The 20,291-nt window shown below is 44.6% G+C and overlaps 1 protein-coding gene and 1 long non-coding RNA gene across 2 annotated transcripts in view; one reads left to right on the plus strand and one right to left on the minus strand.

Annotated features, from left to right (window-relative positions):
* LOC138642545 (uncharacterized) overlaps positions 1-20,291 on the plus strand; it is a 136,096-nt gene that overhangs the window by 74,727 nt on the left and 41,078 nt on the right. Inside the window, exon 3 of the long non-coding RNA XR_011314055.1 lies at positions 14,901-15,015. This is a non-coding gene — a long non-coding RNA (uncharacterized lncRNA). The remainder of the gene's footprint in view (positions 1-14,900; positions 15,016-20,291) is intronic.
* GMDS (GDP-mannose 4,6-dehydratase) overlaps positions 1-20,291 on the minus strand; it is a 1,108,130-nt gene that overhangs the window by 19,521 nt on the left and 1,068,318 nt on the right. The gene's annotated exons all lie outside the window — the stretch shown is intronic.

A 20,291-nucleotide genomic window follows, 5' to 3' on the forward strand; every position in this document is an offset into this window, starting at 1 on the left:
TTTTTTTATTTTTTTCACATTTTTTTAAACTTTTTTTCTTAACTTTTGCCATGCTTCAATAGCCTCCATGGGAGGCTAGAAGCTGGCACAGCACGATCGGCTCTGCTACATAGCAGCGATCTGCTGATCGCTGCTATGTAGCAGAAATGGAGGTGTGCTGTGAGCGCCGACCACAGGGTGGCGCTCACAGCCACCGCTCATCAGTAACCATAGAGGTCTCTGGGACCTCTATGGCTACAATATACAAGCATCGCCGACCCCCGATCATGTGACGGGGGTCGGCGATGACGTCATTTCCGGCCGCCCGGCCGGAAGCGGTAGTTAAATGCCGCTGTCTGCGTTTGACAGCGGCATTTAACTAGTTAATAGGTGCGGGCAGATCGCGATTCTGCCCGCACCTATTACGGGCACATGTCAGCTGTTCAAAACAGCTGACATGTCCCGGCTTTGATGCGGGCTCACCGCGGAGCCCTGCATCAAAGCAGGGGAGCCGGCATCGGACGTTATAGTACGTCCGATGCCGGTAAGGGGTTAAGTAAAGCTGCTTTGCTTTTGATATGTCTTAGTATTTGGTATTGACAAAACTTTCTTGATACAGTCATGTGCGGATTACATGAGTTTATGGAGTTTCCACAGTGAAAATGCACTAAAAAGGCATATTTTTCATATTTTATGCAAGTCTATGGGGAAAATCCTCACATAAAACTTGTACCAGCTTCATATACAGTTTCTAAGTTTTCCCTATTCATATACATTTCCCATTCCTAACTTCTGAAACTGCTTCTTGGCGATAGTTAACATTTCTGCCCCATTGCCCCAAAGATCTAGCAACATACAGTGGCGTAGGAAGGGGGGTGCGGGGGGGGGCGGTCCGCCCCGGGCGGCACAATGCTGGGGGCGGCCGGCGCTGCAGAAGAAGATAAAAAAAAAAAAAAAAAAAAAAAAAAAAGACGCCCCTTTAAATCTTCGGGCGGCGCCGTCCGCCGCCACGACCAGGGCCAGCTCCCCCCACCCCCGGGTCCCGCCCCCGCCCCCCGCTCTATACTCACCTCTCCTGGTTCCTGCGGCGCCGGCAGCTGCAGCCTCCTCTGACTCTGCGACGTCTCAGAGCAGAGGGCGCGATGACGTCACTACTGTGCGCGCCGCTCTGCCTCTCTGTCCTGAGCGTCGCAGAGCCGGAGAGACGCTGACTGCACCGGACCTGCGCTGGGAACGGGAGAGGTGAGGATTTTACTTTTTTTTTTTTTTCTTTATTTCTGACTGTCTGGGGCTGGGGCAATACTGGAGACCATGGGGCAGATTGCTGGACACACTGGGGCAATACATGAGACCATGGGGCAGATTGCTGGACACACCGGGGCAATACTGGAGACCATGGGGCAGAATGCTGGACACACTGGGGCAATACAGGAGACCATGGGGCAGATTGCTGGACACACTGGGGCAATACTGGAGACCATGGGGCAGAATGCTGGACACACTGGGGCAATACTGGAGACCATGGGGCAGAATGCTGGACACACTGGGGCAATACTGGAGACCATGGGGCAGAATGCTGGACACACTGGGGCAATACTGGAGACCATGGGGCAGAATGCTGGACACACTGGGGCAGTACAGGAGACTATGGGGCAGAATGCTGGACACTCTGAATACTGGAGACCATGGGGCAGATCTCAGGACACATTGAGGCAATGCTGGAGACCCTGGGGCAGACTTCTGGACATACTGGGGCAATACTGGAGACCATGGGGCAGATTGCTGGACACACCGGGGCAATACTGGAGACCATGGGGCAGAATGCTGGACACACTGGGGCAATACAGGAGACCATGGGGCAGATTGCTGGACACACTGGGGCAATACTGGAGACCATGGGGCAGAATGCTGGACACACTGGGGCAGTACAGGAGACTATGGGGCAGAATGCTGGACACACTGGGGCAATACTGGAGACCCTGGGGCAGATTGCTGGACACACTGGGGCAATACTGGAGACCCTGGGGCAGATTTCTGGACACATTGAGGCAATGCTGGAGACCCTGGGGCAGACTTCTGGACACACTGGGGCAATGCTGGACACTGGGGCAGATTGCTGGACACACTGGGGGTAATATACTGGACACACTGGGGCAATGCTGGACATTGGGGGTAATATGCTGGACACACTGGGGCAGACTGCTGGACACACTGGGGAAAGGCTGGACACTGGGGCAGATTGCTGGACACACTGAGGGCAGATTGCTGGACACACTGGGGGTAATATGCTGGACATACTGGGGCAGATTGCTGGACACACTGGGGGTAATATGCTGGACACACTGGGGCAGATTGCTGGACAACATGGGGGTAATATGCTGGACACACTGGGGCAGATTGCTGGACAACATGGGGGTAATATGCTGGACACACTGGGGGCAGGACTTGAGGCATGGGCAGAATGTAGATACGGGGCATGATTGGAGACACGGGGCAGGATTGGATCATGGGGCAGGACGGATACGATGGAGGCTGGTGGGGCAGGATGGGGAGATCATATGGGGTAGAATGGATACTCATGAGGGCAGGATACGACAACATATGGCTGGAGCCAGGAATGAGATAAACGGGGCCAGGGTGGGGAATATTATTACCATAGGGGATAATTAAGGGATATTGTTACTGCAGTGATGTATTTATTTTATTTTTTGAGTATACTGTTTTAAATGGGGGGGGTGGTCCTGTTACTGTGCAGAGTGACACTATATCACCTTTTTTTCTTCATGTGGTGTAATGTAGAAGTTGTGAAAAATTAAGTAATGTGTTCTGCAAGCGGAGCTCTAGATAACGGTGTTATTTCCTGCAGAAACGAGTCCTGGCTGGAAGGAATGATGGCGGTCTGTGCTGGATAAAAGATGAAGGACTTCACCTAGAGACGTCACTGGTGAGTCAGTGTTACCTATACACTGACACTATACACTGTATACTATATAGAGGTCCTGTGTATAATGTCACCAGTGATCTCTGTATTACCTCTACACAGACACTGCATACTAAGTACAGATCTCCTGTGAATACTGGCACTTATGGTGATAGTATTGTGGTTTTTTTTTTTTATTACTGATCAGTATTGTAGTATTCAGTCACTATGTGGTGGTAATATGTGGTCTGGAAATGGTGCGGTGGTATTTGTCCCTTGTATGTAGTATTATTCGGTCACTATGTGGCCTGGTCATGGTGTGGTGGTATTAAGTCACAGGTGTGGCATGTGGGGGTGACACCATTAGGCCCAGTTTAAGTTCTACAAAACAGGAAAACCATTTTTGGTAACCTTTGTGTGTATTGAGCTGGGGGGGGGGGGGGGGGGGGCGCCAAACTCGGGAACAGCCCCGGGCGGCAAAAGCTCTAGCTACGCCTCTGGCAACATAACTGTCATCCAAGCTCCATGACTCACAGCATTCCGGTAGGAAGAACCCCCAAAATTCTTCATTTTGCCTTAGACTGGAATAAGGAATACAATTAAATAATATCAGTAGAACTCAACACTGAAATAATTACTTGGAGACCAATTATTTTTCTATTTAATCAGCAACAGATTTTTCAATCAACCCCTACTAGTATCAGTAAGTATATTAACCCTATTATTATTGACAGGGGGGGGGGGGGGGGGGAGTACTAATGCTAAATAAAATCCCCCCCCATCCAATCTTTTTATATTCCTCTGGTTCAGTCACTCTAAAGGTACCTTCACACTGAACAACATTACAACGATAGCGATCCGTGACGTTGCAGCGTCCTGGATAGCGATATCGTTGTGTTTGACATGCAGCAGCGATCTGGATCCTGCTGTGACATCGCTGGTCGGAGCTGAAAGTCTGGAACTTTATTTCGTCGCTGGATCACCCGCTGACATCGCTGAATCGGCGTGTGTGACGCCGATCCAGCGATGTGTTCACTGGTAACCAGGGTAAATATCGGGTTACTAAGCGCAGGGCTGCACTTAGTAACCCCATGTTTACCCTGGTTACCATTGTAAATGTAAAAAACAAAAACACATACATTCCGGTGCCTGTCACGTCCCCGGCGTCCGCTTCCCTGCACTCCTCCTGCATCCTGTGTCAGGACGTCACTGCTCTGCTTTATGGCCGGCGCTTACACAGGATGCAGGAGGAGTGCAGGGAAGCTGATGCCGGGGACATGACAGGCACCGGAATGTGAGTATGTGGTTTTTTTTTTTTTTACATTTACAATGGTAACCAGGGTAAACATCGGGTTACTAAGCGCAGCCCTGCGCTTAGTAACCAGATGTTTACCCTGGTTACCCGGGGATTTCGGCATCGTTGGTCGCTGGAGAGCTGTCTGTGTGACAGCTCTCCAGCGACCAAACAAGGACATTCCAACGATCACGGCCAGGTTGTATCGCTGGTCGTGATCGTTGGAAAGTTGCTGAGTGTGACGGTACCCTTAGTACCACAGAAAACTTGTAAAGGTACCTTCACATTAAGCGACGCTGCAGTGATACCGACAACGATCCGGATCGCTGCAGCGTCGCTGTTTGGTCGCTGGAGAGCTGTCACACAGACAGCTCTCCAGCGACCAACGATGTCGGTAACCAGGGTAAACATCGGGTAACTAAGCGCAGGGCCGCGCTTAGTAACCCGATGTTTACCCTGGTTACCATCCTAAAAGTAAAAAAAAACAAACAGTACATACTTACCTACAGCCGTCTGTCCTCCAGCGCTGTGCTCTGCACTCCTCCTGTACTGACTGTGAGCACAGCGGCCGGAAAGCAGAGCGGTGACGTCACCGCTCTGCTTTCCGGCTGACCGACGCTCACAGCCAGTACAGGAGGAGTGCAGAGCACAGCGCTGGAGGACAGACGGCTGCAGGTAAGTATGTACTGTTTGTTTTTTTTTACTTTTAGGATGGTAACCAGGGTAAACATCGGGTTACTAAGCGCGGCCCTGCGCTTAGTTACCCGATGTTTACCCTGGTTACCAGTGAAGACATCGCTGGATCGGTGTCACACACGCCGATTCAGCGATGTCAGCAGGAGTCCAGCGACGAAATAAAGTTCTGGACTTTATTCAGCGACCAACGATCTCCCAGCAGGGGCCTGATCGTTGGTCGCTGTCACACATAACGATTTCATTAACGATATCGTTGCTACGTCACAAAAAGCAACGATATCGTTAACAATATCGTTATGTGTGAAGGTACCTTAAGTAATGTGAAGGTCACAGTTTACAATAACCATGTGAGTCGATGAACAGTCAGAAAACGTGCTCAAGGCAGCCTGTCAATCATAGCCGAGAGGTGAATTATTTCCCCCCCATTTTTTGTTAATTTTACTTATTGCTATTTTTTTTGCCCTTATTGATGTTACAGCTTACTATAGTCACCATCATATTTACATATAGAGGTAACTAATCTAAGCTCAGCTTTAATTCTGGAAAACTGACCTATGATTGGTTCTTATAGGTAATAAGGCCTGGACCGTCTATAATGTGCAGGAAAGAAAACCCATTCACACTGTTATCTCCCATAGCTTCAGTTTACAGGAAGCTCTTATCAGTACACATGTTATCATGGAGGCTATTGTGTTTAACATTTATGTGTTCTTTACATTAAATCTAACAGTCTCGCAAGAACATTAGTAAAGTCATTAAATGAATGGGGAAAAGTAAAGGCCAGGAAATTACATTGTTTGGGTGACGAGCCACAAAATTTGAAAGACTAAAAAAGAGGTTTAGAGATTTTATATAATGAAAACGAATATAAATTCTTTCCATAGTCTTCTATTTCTATTACCGGTATGTGATTTTTATTTCTCAGCAACTAGTAAAATCTTGTTATTCTAATAAATGGGGTTATTGCCTCTTTCAGGGACCTAATCTCGCTTCATCACACAAGCTGCGCCCCTTATTTACATTCAAATGTATAAAACCAAATAAAATGTTGGTGGTCGCAATGTGAGCCCCCTGAAGGAATTATTTTACTGTCACATGATGCTATGATACCTGCCAGTTGTAGAGATGTAACATTAACTAAGGAAGACATGATGCAGATCAAACATAACCAAAGTAGTAAAAAAAAAATAACACCTTGCCAAAAAGGAAAGTAAGTAGGCAGCAATTTTATAGGGGTAATTCAACTCCCAACTCATATGCAGAAATAATGGGAATTGGTCACGTCCAGGAATGCCATTTACCTGCAGATACAATGGTGATCTGCAGGTAGATTGTATTTAAATCATGTCTGGCAGGCATATAGGAGCAGTGGCTACAGGGGAAAAAGGAAGTTTTATTCTCCCTGTAGCTGCTCTCTTCTAGTAATCTGGGCAGAGTAAAGGTACCGACACACTAAACGATATCGCTAGCGATCCGTGACATTGCAGCGTCCTGGCTAGCAATATCGTTCAGTTTGACACACAGCAGCGATCAGAATCCTGCTGTGATGTCGTTGGTCGCTGCAGAAAGTCCAGCACTTTATTTCGTCGCTGGACTTCCTGCTGACATCGCTGAATTGGCGTGTGTGACGCCGATTCAGCGATGTCTTCGCTGGTAACCAGGGTAAACATCGGGTTACTAAGCGCAGGGCCGCGCTTAGTAACCCGATGTTTACCCTGGTTACCATCCTAAAAGTAAAAAAAACAAACGCTTCATACTTACCTTCCGCTGTCTGTCCTCCGGCGCTGTGCTTTCCTGCACTCACTGTGAGCACAGCGGCCGGAAAGCAGAGCGGTGACGTCACCGCTCTGCTTTCCGGCCGCTGTGCTCACAGCCAGTACAGAGAAGCAGAGCGCCGGGGACAGACAGCGGAAGGTAAGTATGAAGCGTTTGTTTTTTTTTACTTTTAGGATGGTAACCAGGGTAAACATCGGGTTACTAAGCGCGGCCCTGTGCTTAGTAACCCGATGTTTACCCTGGTTACCGGCATCGTTGGTCGCTGGAGAGCTGTCTGTGTGACAGCTCTCCAGCGACCAAACAGCGACGCTGCAGCGATCCGGATCGTTGTCGGTATCGCTGCAGCATCGCTTAGTGTGACGGTACCTTAAGGATCGGTTACAGTACCGCTTATCATACAGTGAGTGAGCTGTAATCACTCCCTGGCACATTGACAGTCTCTTCTGTATGCTGCAGTGCGGCTGTCAATCAGTGTACAGGGGTGTGATTACAGCTCACTCACTGTATAGTAAGTGAGACTGTAGCAGCTCATGCTGTTGAGCAAATGATGTTCTGGTGACCGATATCTTCCCCAACGCTCCCATAAGCAGACGTAATTGCTCAGCTAGATCCTTCCGTCCCGCAACATCATATATCAGGAACAATAGTAGACCCCCTGCATACAGACTGTCGACTGAACATGTCGATATGGGCAAATTCGGCTGATTTTAGTCAAATGTGTACGAGTGTCTAAAATCTATGCTCCCATGGTTTTTGTCAAGGATTTTGAAGTCGATTCTGCTCCAAGCTCCACATCAAAAACGGATTACATTTTTCTTTGAATAAGCTAATGATTTTAAGTGGGAAAATGCTCTTGGTACGGTTTTTACACTTCTCATTTTAGCATTGCCAATTAAATCAAAAGGAAGCTTATTCAAAGAGTAGGGATGTGGATTTTAGAGCTGAATCAGCTTCTAAATCCTTGTCAAAAACTGTGTGAATGAACCTTTATATTGTCACGTATATACAGATATCTATCTCAGCTGGCCACTACGTTGGGGTTAAGATGTTTAACTGCACTGCTCCTCACTAAAAAAATTTAAAAATGTCGACCTTCAATAGTGATAGGCTCCGAGTCCAGAGTTAATTATTCTACTATTTAGATGCTGGTATATATTTTGGATGTTACCTAGACACACACATGACCGGACACAAGTGACAACTTAGGGAAGTGTTAAAGGCCATGTATTAATGATGGACCACTAGTAAATCTGCCCTCAGGGAACAGGATGGTTAGTGTTGGATTCAAGGGTTGAAGTATCTTTTTTGGGTTGTTTGTTTTTCTTGAGCTATAGGCAAAACTTCCAGGAGACATTTTCCCTCTGTTTTTGAGGCCTTATAACATTGCATAATGCAGGATGACTTGATATTATATAAAACATACACAACATACTAGCCAGCTGTACAGTTTATGATATCAAGTATTCTTTACAATGATGACTGAATGCATACACAGAGCACAAATATCAGGCTGGACAGAGTCTCCTGCTTTTTCAGCATTCCTAGAAATCTCATGCAGTGGAACAGCCAGGGTATCAAGGGAACGAAGGAATTTTAGGGGATTTAACTCCTAGTTTAAACTTGCAGTAACCACCGCCTACATGGGAAAATGCTGCATAGACACATTTGCAATGAAAACGACAACTACCTGAAGAGTTATTAGAATATATGAAGTTTTCAGGAAATATGGGAGACCATTCAAAAATATTCTTCTCTGACTATAGAAAAATCGACAATTTCGCAGCACACAGAAATGGAAAAATATTGGCACAGTGGAAAAAGCCATAAAAGGGGGCAGGACGGCATGCCCTCTTAATATCTAGGTTGGTGAGTATCAGCACAAACGTAAGCAGAAAGCAGCTCTGTGTCGTAATGACAGGGGTGATAAGAGACGACGAGAAAACAGCAAGCTGTCTGGTCTGCTCAGGAAGTAAGGAATCAGCAGCATTGTCCGCCAGTGGAGGCCTGGAGAATTCCATCAGTGCGCAAACAATGCTTCAGCTCAACCTCAGGGAAATGGAGTCAGTCAGCACTGCCTCTGACAAGCACACTGACACTGGAGATAAAATGGTAAATGAAGTGAGCCAGAGGGAGCCGGCCCTGCACCGCATGCTCCACACTGCCAGTGCTAAGGATGCAATGGACACATTTATCAACGCAGGCTCAGAATACATCCCTCTATGAATGTACGTGCCGCTTTCCAGCTGTGTTACTACATTTATGGTTATTTAAAACCATCAGTAATGTTACAGCATGAGCATTAATATTTAAAAAAAAATAATAATAGCAATTCCCCATTTACATTCCATTTTGTATCCTGAACAGAACTAGAATACTACAACACCCCAATATATCCATACCCTGTGAGAAATCCTAGGGTCTTCATTACCAAGTTATGTCTCAAACTCTCATAACCGTAACAGAGCTATACACATTAGGCAGATGTGGTTTAAACAATGGTTGAACAATTGATTGTTCCGCAACCACGATCACATATTAGTGGATAGTGGCCACTACAGTTGTTCAAAGTGGCCACGCATTTTCAAATACAATGACGAGGTGATGTCGGTGCAAAATAAAACTTTGTCTAGGAGACGGGATATGTAAAAAATAAAATAAACTCAGTCATATGCACCTACCGGCATAAAGCGCAGTGCTACTCTCCGACAGGAAGTGGAGATTTCACCATGACACCAACACTAGACCACAGCAGCCTGTGATTGCCTGACTTGGGCTGGGTGTGATTGAATGTTTTATGATAATGCACAAAGTCACCTGACTGCTGCAGCCAATCACAGGGTGCAGTGGTCCAGCAATTGTGGAACGGTGACATCACTGCTTACTGTATCTGTGTACACTACGGAGTGGCTTGTTGAGCAGCAATATCACCTATTCCTATGTCTGTGGAGACCAAGAAGTGACCTGTGCAGGTTGCAGGTGGGTATCAGTAAAGGTACCGTCACACTTAGCGACGCTGCAGCGATACCGACAACGATCCGGATCGCTGCAGCGTCGCTGTTTGGTCGCTGGAGAGCTGTCACACAGACAGCTCTCCAGCGACCAACGATCCCGAGGTCCCCGGTAACCAGGGTAAACATCGGGTAACTAAGCGCAGGGCCGCGCTTAGTAACCCGATGTTTACCCTGGTTACCAGCGTAAAAAAACAAACAGTACATACTTACATTCAGCTGTCTGTCCCTTGCCGTCTGGTTCCTGCACTGACTGCTGGCCGTAAAGTGAAAGTGAAAGCACAGCACAGCGGTGAGTCACACAGCGGTGACTCACCGCTGTGGCTGTGCTCTGCTTTCACTTTACGGCCAGCAGTCAGTGCAGGAACCAGACGGCAAGGGACAGACAGCTGAATGTAAGTATGTACTGTTTGTTTTTTTACGCTGGTAACCAGGGTAAACAGCGGGTTACTAAGCGCGGCCCTGCGCTTAGTTACCCGATGTTTACCCTGGTTACCAGTGAAGACATCGCTGGATCGGTGTCACACACGCCGATTCAGCGATGTCTACGGGGAGTCCAGCGACGAAATAAAGTTCTGGACTTTCTTCCCCGACCAGCGATCTCCCAGCAGGGGCCTGATCGCTGCTGCCTGTCACACTGGACGATATCGCTAGCGAGGACGCTGCAACGTCACGGATCGCTAGCGATATCGTCTAGTGTGACAGTACCTTAAGAGAGTATGACAGTTTGTTTTTTATACACATTCTGTCAGCGGGGTAAAGTTATATTTAGATTGGTAAAACACTAAGATCAGTGGGCATAAAGCCGTCTGTAAGACCTCAGTACACCAATGATGGAATCAAAGAGATGATGCTAATGACGGACATGCAAAATCCCTGTATTAACTAATATCATTCGACACATTAACATATGCCGTCACTTCATCTAGCGCATGGTGCCATCTATTTACTATTTCACAAAAAGGACAACTTAATGATATATTACTTAATTTCATTTGCTACATTGGTTGCTGTAGCCAACTTTTAAAGTACCGTATAAAAAAACAACAACTTAATTTTTGGCACAAATTATTGCTGTAAATTAGAGTAATTTTTAAGCTACACCACTTTCTCTCTAAACCATACCCTTGTCAAGTAAAACACTTTATATGGGGCAATTTTCAGAATTGGGAAGTATTTAGCTTTGTAAATCTCTTCTATATTTTTAAATGAATTTATTTTATAATTAAAGTTGTACAACAATTCTTTAAAAAGACAAAATTGTAACTGCACATACGCTCAAGGCTGACAACATTTACGTAAAAACTATTCTCGGAGCATCCATATATCAATATGCCCTGTGTATATGCACCTTACAGCATAAATAACATTGCCATATGCTCCTAGACATGCCCTATATTAAATTATCTGCTAGTCACATATGTAGGTGTTGGAGCTCCAGCCAGTTAAGTGACACCATGCTACAGGCACATTTCCAATTTATTTTTTCATGCAGCATGCCCAATGGAGGAAGTCCAAGCTGTGGCCTTTCACATGACATCATAACACTCTAATTTATCACCAGCCACCAAACATCTAGAAAATCATAACATCCTTTCAGGAAAACCGTGTGGAAAATAATCAGATTTACTTTGATGAAAGCTTTATTACACTTCGCACAGTAACCCTTTACACTGAAATGACCAGAATAATGTCTGCGGTTAATGCTTCAGGCATGATTGGCTCATCAGTCCAAGAGAAGGGACCCAATGCCCAGTGCAGACCAGAACTGATCTTTTCAGAACTGAATGGGTTACATGATCTCAATGTTCTTATCTGGATTGTGTTACTATCTCACTGTTTCATTGCTGGCAGCATCTCACAATTGGCTCAGCCAGAGAATGAGATACAAATTAATACGTTACTTTTGAGGCTTTGAGGGATTATTTTTCTTGTGTTTATTTAATATTGTTCTTTTACTTAGAAGTCTATTTGAAACATGTTTCCGAAAAGATTGTCCAATTTCTAATTTACCCCAAAGTTATACACATATCCTACAACTTCCACATAAGTGGTGAATCATAAATCACAGCTGCTAGTGCTGATAGATAAGGGCAGGGAAGTAGCAGAAAAACAAGAGCTGCTCAAATTAATGGTACCCCATTCAACATATAGAAACATTAAAACTGTTGTAAAAGAAAGTTCCACATTTTTTCCAATTACCTATCACTTTTAGTGTAATAAATATAGTGAGGGGGTTACTTAAAGAGACGCTGTCCGCACAATTCAGAAAGTTAAATGGGGTCAATATAAAGCTTAGATTGATATCTTTGTTGAAGAAATTTGCTTTGTTATTGTGTGATCCCCAGTTGAAGTTTTCCGATAATTTGATTTCGGTGCACAGAGGCCGGACTGTGCACTGGGTCTTCTCCTCCCTTTCTGTGTTTCCCAGGCCCCTCCGTCTCCCTCTGGTTTGTGAAGGATCTGCCTCCTCTGTTTAAAATCTGACTGAGGCAGACTGGAGGCAGGCAGAGGGGCTGGAGAATCGTAGACAGGGAGGAGACAACCCAGAGCACAGCCCGGCTACCTTTTGCCCACCCCAGGGAGGGTGAGGTTTTTTAAAAAAAAATTGCTGAATTTCTGCGGTCACCCGACATCTTCCTGTAGCCGCAGACATTCAGCACAGTGACAGCCGAGGCGCAGGCACACAGAGGAGAAGTGTCAGTCACTGACACCGCTCAAACCTCTATCCTGCACCCTGGTCATAACTCCCTCCCTGCACTCAATTACATTTGTGTCTATCAGACGTGAATACAACTGCTGTGTGCGCAGCCCAGGACAGGAGCAGCGGGGTGGTCATCTCCCCTGTTTTGCCAGGCTCTCCAATAAGACACAGGCCACTTCCTGCCTGCACCTTGTTGGAGAAGGTGCACACAGGGGACATTGGATGGCTCGGAGCTGTAATGTCATTGCGCCATCTAGTGTCCACTGCTGCACTTCACAAAAGAGGAGACCGTGGATGGGAGTATGACTTTTTCTTATAATACTGTGCAGGGGGATAAAATGCTGGGCAGAGGGAGGGGGGTAACATGAAGGCCGCTGTGCAGATGCAGATGGGGGAATAAACTGAGGGGAGGGGCTATGCTGATGTGGTGAATAAAATGAGGGGCTATTCAGATGGACGGAATAAACTGATGGGCTGTGATGATGGGGGAAATTTACTGAGAGGCGGTGCGGATGTCGAAATAAACTGAGGGGCTGTGCAGATGTGGGGAATAAACTAAAGGGCTGTGCAAATAGGGGAAATAAACTGAGGAGCTCTGAGTATGAGGGAATAAACAGAGGCTGTGGAGAAGTCGGGGTAAAATGGGGGACTGTGCAGATGGGGGCATAAACATGGGCTGTACAGATGGGGGAATAAGCTGAGGGGCTGTGCAGAGGTGCGGTAAAGTGAGGGGCTGTGCAGAAAAGGGGAATAAACTGAGGGGCTGTGGTGCAGGGGGTATTAAATGTGGGGCTGTGAAGATGGGAAGAATAAGCTGAGCGGCTGTGCAGAAGGGGGAATAACATGAGGGGCTGTGCAGGGAGACATAAAAATAGAGGCAGTGCAGGGGGGCATGAAATGAGGGTTTGTGAATGGGGACAGCAGAATATATGAGGCACTGTGGTGTCCATACTGTATATGGGGCTGAGGAATTCATTATACTGGGGGGATGTGGTGACCATACTGGATAGGGGGCTGTGGTGCATATCATACTGTTTTACTGTTTGGAGTGTTTGTGGGCCACAATACTGTATGGGGTGCTGTGTGGCCATCATAGCATACATGGGAGCCGTTTTGGTCATCATACTATTTATGAGGGTATGTATGTATGAATGTATGTATGTGGTGGGCATCATACTACATATTGGTGACTTGTTGTGGAAATACCTCATGGGCAGCTGTGGTGACAATCATACTGCATAGGGGGACACTGGAGTGGTTACAGCTTTTAGAAAACAGCATGGTGGGCAGTATGAGGGCAGAGTGTGAAAAGTGGCACAAAATTAATATGGAGAGGGGACATCATGAAATGTAGGCACAATATGGAGAGGGGGTAGCATGCTGGACAGGGTGGAGATATTGAAAGTGTAATAGAAAATTAGAGAGGGGACAACCATGGCATAGGCCGTGGTTCATAAGGGCAGACGGTGTAGTGGTTATAGCTGATAATGGTAGAGTATGGAGGCCATATACCACAGGAAGCTAATTTGGAGTTATAATATGGACAGATATTTTTATGCAGAGGACATTTTAGTAACACTTATTTTTAAGGGCATAGTGTCAGGATGTGCTGCAAAAAAACATAGAAGAGGGAGGTCTGCAGAGAACAGCTATGGATGTGAAAAGTCATTATGGCATCTAGACAAGATGGAGATGTAAAGAGACGACTGCAAGATGTAATATAACAAAGTTTCTGAAGAAACAAATATATGCACAAACAACAAACAAAAAAAAAAAACGAGAGGGGCATGGTATCACCCTCTTTTTTTCTTTCTCCAGTTTGTGCATATCTTTGTGTTTCTTCAGAAACTTTGTTAGGCTAGGGTCACATTGCGTTAGTGCAATCCGTTTAGCGCTAGCGGATTGCGCTAACGCAATGTTTTTAAAGGGTCGCGTTTCGGGGTCGCGTTAACGTCCCCGCTCTCGCAGATCCCCGATCTGCGAGAGCGGGGAATGGACCTCGGGCGCGCCGCGGACGCTGCAAGCAGCGTCCGAGGCGCGCTACAAAAGACCGGCGCGTCGCTAGCGCGTGCCGAAAATGACACGCGCTAGCAATGCGCTGGTACATTGCGGGCAATGGGAGCGCTAACGGACGCGTTGCATGGCGTTAATTTCGCCGTGCAACGCTGTCCGTTAGCGCTCTGACCAAAACGCAATGTGACCCCAGCCTTATACCATGCTTGAGGAAGGGACCCAAGTCGTCACGAAAGTTTGCTTTGTAACATTTATATTTTATTTTTGTTAGCCAGTAAAATATCATAACTACAAGATAATCTTGTTTTTCACACTGTTTTAGGGTCTCACGCACACAGTAGTTTGATATGCAAACCACAGACCCTGTGCAATAGAAGAAATATTCCATGTACTGTCATATAGCACATTGTCGCTGAATAGGAGGATTTGTGGGTTATGATCTGCGCTGCCAGCTCATCCAGAAACACACAAAGTGTATAATTGAACAGTGGATTATTCTATGCGTTTCAGAGTACATATGACTCCTTCTTCGGGAAAATACCACAACTTGTGGTAGCTACGGTCGCATGTCAACCGGTGGATCTGCGGCAGCCGGCACTATATGCCTATGAATCTTCTACATCAGGTGAGCAGTTACATTACTGGCAAATCTTCCTTTAAATTGTGAGACAAGACACTATCTGCGCTTTTTCTTTCCTACAAGGTATGGTATATTACTAATATAGCACATTGTAAGAGGCCATATGCATCTATGAGACAGCCATGACAGAAGCCAAGGGGTGCAATTACACATCTGGAAATCTCAGACCTCCATAGAGCTGTAACTTAGGCTGTTGTATAAGTTTTTATTCTACTTGTATTCTACATACAGTGGATAGCTGACATTCAAAATCTCTACAATCCTGAATATAATTTCTACATGCAAAACAAGAATTAGTCAATTAAAAGTACGTAGGCAAAGAAAAAGAATAATTGGCCGAAAATATTCCTGATATTATAACTTGTCCAATGGTACTAAATAAAATTGAATGCAAAATGTAGAATGTAAGTCGGCAAGGACAGGGTCCTCTCCCCTCTGTACCGGTCTGTCATTGTAAATTTGTTTACTGTTAACGATATCTATAACTCTGTATGTAACCCCCTTCTCATGTACAGCACTATGGAAGTATAGGTGCTATATAAATAAATAATAATAATACAAAATATAACATTTTATTGCAGTTCCAATGTGTGAGTGTCTGCAAAACTCTTGGGCCACAAATGTACATTGCATCATTCATAACAACGGTGTCTTATGTGACAAAAAGGACTTTGGGCACCCTTAGGCTATGTTTACATGTTGCTTTTTTTAAGCTGCGTTTCACAGTACCGACAAGGTCTATGAGATTTCAGAAATCTCATGTGCACAGCTTAGTTATTTTTTTTCTGACTATTTTGTCAAACAGCTGAATTTTGGAAAATGCAGCACGTCACTTTCAGAGTTTTTGCAGTGTTTTTCATCCACTGGAAGCAATGGGTGGTGAAAAAAAGCTGCGGTGTCAGGCTTTGCTGCATTTTTGGTTCCAAAACCTGATGAAGTTGAATCAGAATATCTTTTTATGCACTAAACTATCAGCATGCACAAGAGATAGATAGATAGATGCACCCTGACAAAACCACAATAACAAAAAAAAAATACACTGCTGCAAAACTCGCTTTTTTGCCATTGCTTCTTTACTGCCAAGAGAGCAGGTTTTGCCTGTGGGGGAAAAAACAAAACAAACTATAAAAACGCAGCGTGTGAACATAGCTTTATACTTCAGTGCAACTTCTATTATCCCTGCATATTCCCCTAGTGTTTTATAGATGAAGTCAAGGTGATGACACTTTCTAGCTTCGTGCAGACAACTTATTACAAGTCTAGTCTTAAGGCCCCGTCACACATAGCGACGCTGCAGCGATACCGACAACGATCTGGATCGCTGCAGCGTCGCTGTTTGGTCGCTGGAGAGCTGTCACACAGACCGCTCTCCAGCGACCAACGATGCCGGTAACCAGGGTAAACATCGGGTAACTAAGCGCAGGGCCGCGCTTAGTAACCCGATGTTTACCCTGGTTACCATCCTAAAAGTGAAAAAAACAAACAGTACATACTTACCTACCGCTGTCTGTCCCCGGCGCTCTGCTCTGCACTCCTCCTGTACTGTGTGAGCACAGCGGCCGGAAAGCAGAGCGGTGACGTCACCGCTCTGCTTTCCGGCTGACCGACGCTCACAGCCAGTACAGGAGGAGAGCAGAGCACAGCGCCGGGGACAGACAGCGGTAGGTAAGTATGTACTGTTTGTTTTTTTACTTTTAGGATGGTAACCAGGGTAAACATCGGGTTACTAAGCGCGGCCCTGCGCTTAGTAACCCGATGTTTACCCTGGTTACCAGTGAAGACATCGCTGAATCGGCGTCACACATGCCGATTCAGCGATGTCAGCGGGACCTCAACGATCAAAAAATGGCCCAGGCCATTCCGACACGACCAGCGATCTCACAGCAGGGGCCTGATCGCTGGTACGTGTCACACATAGCGAGATCGCTACTGAGATCGCTGTTGCGTCACAAAACTTGTGACTCAGCAGCGATCTCGCTAGCGATCTCGCTATGTGTGACGGGGGCTTTAGTTTAAGGGGGAAGATAAATTCTGTTGGACATAACTATATAACAAAATAGTCATTCTTATAAATTCCATTCATTTGCCTGAATAACTTTCAATGTGCACAATTCTGGACACATTTAACTCTTTCCTTCCAGTTGCTTTAATGCTATTATGCTTATATATTCCATCATATTCAACAGCACTTTCCAGACATCATCATTGCTCTCCCAGATGGGGCTCAGGATCTTAACTCCCTATCAGTATATGTCTTTGGAATGTGGGAGGAAAACAGAGTAAAATACAGAAAAAAACCAATTGTCAAGGGCACTACGGTGGCGCAGTGGTGAGCCTTGCAGCGCTGGAGTTCTTGGTTCTAATCCTACCCACGACAACATCTGCAAAGAGTTTGTATGTTCTCTCCATGTTTGCGTGGGTTTCCTGCGGGTACTCCGGTTTCCTCCCACATTCCAAATACATACTGATAGGGATTTTAGATTGTGAGCCCCATCAGGGACAGCAATGATAATGTGTGCAAACTGTAAAGCGTTGCGGAATATGTTAGCGCTATATAAAAATAAAGATTATTATTATTGTAGCCATTTGTCTATTTTTCCAGTTCAAGAATGAAAAGAGCAATAAGAAAAAACTACAAATCAGTTAATTTGAGTTAATTAGCATTTTATTGAGGCCAGGCTGGAGCAGAAAGACCTGTTCCAGCTAGTGCTAATAACACAAGAGGACACAAACTGTCTGGAAGTTTGCCTTTAGCTGATACCTATCACACCTTAAGTAATGGTAATTTACATCCTTACATTATAGGCGCCTCTATGACAGTTCACATACTCTACTACACCAAGAAGAATCATCAAATGCAATCTGCCCTTTATTTGAACCGTGTAAGGAAACGCCTCAACTTATAGAAGATTAAAAACATTCTGGAAACGCGCCAGTTATGTCTATTTGCAGCCTACTTTACTTCAGGACAATTCCTTTGTCTTAAAAGTAGGCATAAGGGAGATATCGATGAGGGCTGATTTAAAGGGCCTAGTGCAAGGTCCATGGCTGGGTAAATGTGGCGTAATATAAATCACGGTACACTGGGATAGGAAGAGGTGTAAACTGTAATTGGACAAGATCTTGTAGAATAGCTGCCGATTCAACTTATTGGACATATATTAGTGCGCAGAATGAACTGTCTTAAGTCGTGGAATTACAGTCACTTCATTGAACGTTATGAATGCCTTCTAGTTACATTTTGGCCAGATTCTCCAATCTGCCCATAGGGTCGTCTTGATTTTTAAAACATGATAGTTTCCCTCTTATAAATACTGCAATAAAGGGTCAAATTGGCCAATATTAACAAAAATACTGTAGAGTGCATGGGCGCTAAAGGAATCACAACTTTAAGACTCCAAGGTGACTGCCCCGCAGCTTATTTATCCTAGACGGGTGATACAATACTCTGCTGTCACTCACTGGATGACTATGTTACACCGTTACTGCTATGAACGTTTAAGATGGACACATAGGCAACATCTAAATTAACCCCTAGACATTCAAGTGCATTAGACAAGTAATTCTCTTTAGAAGACAGAAAGGTTAAAAGTTGTTATAAACATTCACATTCTTCCAAAGTAAGCCCAAAACCTGGACACATTCCCTTATGCAATGCCCTAGCTGCCCACAGAAGTTTATTTTTCTAACTGCAGTGAAAGGTTGGTGCCTCTGGGGCATAAAAAAAATGCACCTCATTTGCATGAATCCTCACTTTTTTGCCACCATTGTTTATATCTAGGTCAATTTAAAAAAAAGAACCTTTAGATGTTTGAAAAGCTGAAAACTTTTTCTTGATTTAAAATGTTTAATTGATATGTATGTGACATTTCTTCTAAGACATGGTCTTGTTAATATCTTACCAATATATTAAGTTAATTTTTTTAAAGATCAATGAATAAAATAGTAGAAAACTATAGAATTTACACCATCAAGCTATAAACCGTAAAGAAAATTTGTCACCATGTTTTTGCTGCGTGACCAGAGAGCAGCATAATATAGGGGGCAAAGACCCCAATTCCTGCAACGTCATTTACTGTGCTGCTTGCTGTAGCTTAGATAAAATCACTATTATCTGCCGCAATCTACCAGTTCTCTGAATGCGGAACTCTGCATAACCCCACCCACACCACTGATTGGCAGCTTTCTGTGTACTCTGTGCATAGGCAGAAAGCTGTCAATCAGTGGTGGAGGTGGGAGTTATATAGAGTTCGTGAATATGGAGCAGCAAGTTTACTAGTGCGCTAATGATAATCTCCTGTTGATAAAACAGTGACAAATCACTGGAATCAAGGCAACTGTCTCTACATTATTGTATTCTCAGATTAGGTGGCAAAAATGTGGTGACCGGTACCCTTTAAGCACCAGGAGAGCAGTATTGTACATTACTATTAAATATAATTAACCAACATAATATATGAATAGTTACATACAGTGGCTCAGTGGGTGGTTGTTTTGCAGTGCTGAATTTTCTCCCACATTCCAAAAACATTCAGATAGAGAATTTAAATTGTAAGTCCCAATGGGGACAGTAACAATATTGTCTGCAAATGCTCTGGAATATGATGGTGCTATACAAGTCAATGTAAAAATACATATTCCCCAGGAGGAAAGGATCAAAATAGCTAAAGAAGAATATAATGCTGTTTGCAGGGAATGCAAGGCAAGAGTTAGAAGAGCCAAAACCAGTAATAAAGTAAGGCTTGCAAGAGAGACCAAACGAGTAAAAAAGGATTTTGGGAGTATGTCAAAAGTAAATAAAGTCAAAGATGGTATAGGATTTTTACAGAATGAAAAGGGTGAAGTAGTCAAAAATGATGTTGAGAAAGCAAAATTTTTAAATTTCTATTTTGCATCTGTGTTCTCTAAGAAAGCAATTGTAGCATCAGCTGATCTTCATGGTGCCATCTAAGTCATGAAATAATCCACACTATCTAGATGGTGAGGGAACATTTAGCTAATTTAAATCTCCTGGTCCAGATGAATTACATCCTAGGCTACTAAAAACAGGAGAAGTCCCAGAAAATTGGAGAAGGGCAAATGCTATCCCTATCTTCAAAAAAAGGAATGAAGATGGAAACAGGGAAATTACAGGCCAGTGAGCCTTACTACTATACCAGAAAAGAGATTTGAACAAATTATTAAAAATCAGGTATGCAAGTACTTGGATAAGAATACAGTAATTCACCAGAGCCATTATGGGTTTGTAGCAAACAAGTAAT

This window comes from Ranitomeya imitator, chromosome 6 (assembly GCF_032444005.1).
Source record: "Ranitomeya imitator isolate aRanImi1 chromosome 6, aRanImi1.pri, whole genome shotgun sequence".
Taxonomy (NCBI): Eukaryota; Metazoa; Chordata; class Amphibia; order Anura; family Dendrobatidae; genus Ranitomeya; species Ranitomeya imitator.